The sequence below is a fragment of the Arachis ipaensis genome, chromosome B5, assembly GCF_059453495.1.
Source record: "Arachis ipaensis isolate K30076 ecotype BB chromosome B5, ASM5945349v1, whole genome shotgun sequence".
NCBI lineage: Eukaryota > Viridiplantae > Streptophyta > Magnoliopsida > Fabales > Fabaceae > Arachis > Arachis ipaensis.
Window position 1 is genome coordinate 134,107,283 of NC_142440.1, and position 3,739 is coordinate 134,111,021.

Here is a 3,739-nt window from a genome sequence, read left to right on the forward strand (position 1 = left end):
GAGGTTGATCTCTCCATCCAAAATTTGGGTGATTTCTCCACCCCTGATTGTATGTCTTGGAATATGGATCATTGTTGGGATTCTTCGGACTATTCCCCATGTAATTGACCTGTTCAGAAGAGGGTTGAGCATAATCATAATTATTATTTTGCACAGAGTTACCTGCCATGTCATAGGAGACTTCCTGTGGTGGATTTTGGGTGTTGATAGCTGAAACTTGCATGCCACCCATCTGTTGAGCAAGTAGATTTATTTGCTGAGACATCAGCTTGTTCTGAGCAAGAAGAGCATTAACAGCTTCTACTTCCAACACGCCTCTCTTCTGAGGGGTCTCAGAGTTCACAGAATTCCTGTTAGATGAGTATAAATATTGGTTGCTTACAACCAATTCAATCAGCTCAATAGTTTCCTCTGGTGTCTTCTTCTTGTACAATGAACCGCCTGCAGAAGTATTTAAGCTCATCTTGGACATCTCACCCAAGCCTTCATAGAAGATATCTAGTTGGGTCCATTTGGAGAACATGTCCGGAGGGCATTGCCTAGTCAGTAGCTTGTATCTCTCCCAGGCTTCATAAAGTGTTTCACCCTCCTTCTGTCTGAAGGTCTGAACCTCTAACCTAAGCTTGATCAGCTTCTTTGGTGGGAAAAATTTAGTGAGAAACTCTGTAACAACCTTGTCCCAAGTATTCAGACTCTCCTTTGGTTGTGAATCTAGCCATAGCTTTGCTTTATCCCTTAGAGCAAACGGGAAAAGCATGAGTTTGTACACCTCTGGGTTCACTCCATTTGTCTTCACAATATCACATATCTGCAGAAAATTATATATGAATTGATTTGGGTCTTCGTGAGGAAGACCATGATACTGGCAATTTTGTTGCACCAGGGTGACCAATTGTGGCTTCAACTCAAAGTTGTTTGCAGTTATAGGAGGCACCACAATGCTCTTTCCATAAAGATCTGCAGTAGGAGCAAAATAAGAGCCAAGCACTCTCCTCTGTTGATCATCCCCATTCGGATTTACCACATTGGCATTAGCGTTATTATTTGCCATAGTGGATTCTGCAGTCTTGTAAAGTCTTACTTGTTGTAAACGTCGCCTGAAAGTTCTTTCAGGTTTAGGATCAAAGTCTAAGAGTTGTTCTTTGTCCTTGTTCCTGTGCATACACAAGCAGAAAACAAGAAAAAATGGGACTCTCTACGTCAGAGTGCAGAGAAGTCCCTGTAAAGTATCCTATGTAAAATAATAAAATAAAAATACTAAATAAATAAATAAATAAATTTTTCAAAAATTAACAAGAAAAAATAAACAAAAAAAATTAAAATAAAATTAACTAGGCGACACCAAACTTAATTTCAAAAATTAGGTTAATAAATCAATATATATATATAATTTTTTGAAATTAAAGACAAAAATAAAATAAAATTAACAAAAGATAAGTATTAATTGAAAAGAACTAAAATGAAAATATAAATAAAAAAAAGACAAATACGAAACGGACGAGAATTTGGAAAGAAAAAATTAAAAAGTAAAAGGAAGTAAAACAAAAAAGAAAGCACGGGGACTGGGGACAGGAAAACAAGAAAACAAGGGAACTCTCCTCTTCTTTTTTTTTTTTTTTGAAAAATAATAAAATAATATTTAAATAAAATTAAAATTAAAATGCTTAATCTAAACAATCAAATAACTAATAGTTGTTAATCATAGTCAATCTCCGGCAATGGCGCCAAAAACTTGGTGCGGAATTTATAACCCACAAACTAATCGGCAAGTGCACCGGGTCGTACCAAGTAATACCTTACGTGAGTAAGGGTCGATCCCACGAGGATTGATGGATTAAATAACAATAGCGTTTGATAGGATTAGTTAGACAAATAGAAAATAGTGTTGAGAGTTCAAAGACATTAAATAATAGCAAAAATATTAAAGATAGACAGATAAATAAGTGGGGAATAAAATATGGAGAAAACAGTTAAGGCTTCAGAGTTATCTATTTTTTGGATTGACTTTTCTTATTAACTAATTTTAATCATGTAAGATTTAATTCATGGCAAACTATTTGTGACTAGACCCTAATTCCTTAGACCTTCCTAGTCTCCTCTAAAATTCATCAACTGCCAATTCCTTGGTCAATCAATTCCAATTAGAGGGTAATGATCAAATTCTAGTTTATATGCCACAAGAATCCTAATTATCCAAAAATAAAGGGATTATATGTCACGTATCCCGTTAAATACAAACAATTAGAAATTCAGGATAATATATTTTCAAGCTATTGTTCAAGTAAAGAGCTTTTCCAAGTTATACAAGAACTCAATTAGAACATGAGTCATACTTCCGTTCCACCCAAATTCATAAAATGAAGAACAAAAACAATTATTGAAATATAAATCAAAACATGAATTAAAATAGAAAAATAATATTATCAATCCATACAATAGACAGAGCTCCTAACCTTAACAATGGAGGATTAGTTGCTCATGGATTATGGAATGTAAATTTGTATGGAATATTGTTGTGGAATGTTGTGCTGGAATCACCCTATTGGGATCCCTTTTATAACTAATCCTAATAATTAAAAAATCAAATTTCTAAAATTAAAATTAAAATAATATCTTTTCCTAAAATAAGATTTGAATTTAAATTCGAATTAATTAATAAGTCTTCAGCTGATGGGTGGGGACCACTTGATTTGTCCCTTCTGCAGCTTCTAATATGTGATTTCTGGGCTAAGAACTGGGTCAAAACAGCCCAGAAATTGCCCCCAGCGTTTTTCTGCATTTTCTGCACGTGGCGCATGTCATGCGTACGCGTCGGTAACGCGTTCACGTCATTTGTGCATATTCCAGTCCACGCGTTCGCGTCAGGCACGCGATCGCATCATTGCGATTTCCTCCATTCCGCGCGGTCGCGTGAGCCATGCGTCCGCGTCGGTATTCGCTGGTCATCTCCTTGATTTCTTCTCTTTTTCTGCAGAAACTTCATCAAATCCATCTGAATGCTACCTAAAATGAATAAGATTGCACAAAACTCAAAATAGCATCCATAGTGGCTAAAATATAATTAATTCTTAATTAAACTCAACAAGTTAGATGCAAATTCACTAGGAAAATATAGGAAAGATGCTCACGCATCAGCTAGCCAACGTTGTATTGGTAAAAAAGCGAAATGGAAAGTGGAGAATGAGTGTCGATTATACCAACCTCAACAAGGCCTGCCCTAAAGATCCTTACCCTCTCCCCAATATCAACACACTGGTCAATTTGGCCTCAGGGTACAGATACCTCTCCTTTATGGACGCCTACTCGGGATACAATCAAATTTCGATGCACGAAGCTGATTAAGAAAAGACCTCGTTCATAACCCTAAAGGCAAACTATTATTACGTAGTAATGCCTTTCGGATTAAAAAACACAGGAGCTACATACCAAAGATTGATGAATAAGGTATTCGCCACCCACATAGGAAAGCTGATGGAAGTTTATGTCGACGACATGCTTGTTAAAACTCAAGAAAATGAGCCGTTACTATCTGACTTCTCTGAGGTATTTTCTACTATAAGAAAGCATGAGATAAGGTTAAATCCCACAAAATGTACCTTTGCAGTAGAAGCTGGAAAGTTCCTAGGGTTCATGCTGACCCAAAGAGGCATAGAAGCAAACCTAGATAAGTGTCGGGCTATACTTAACATGAAAAGCCTGACTTGCATCAAAGAGGTACAACAGCTAAACGGAAGGCTGG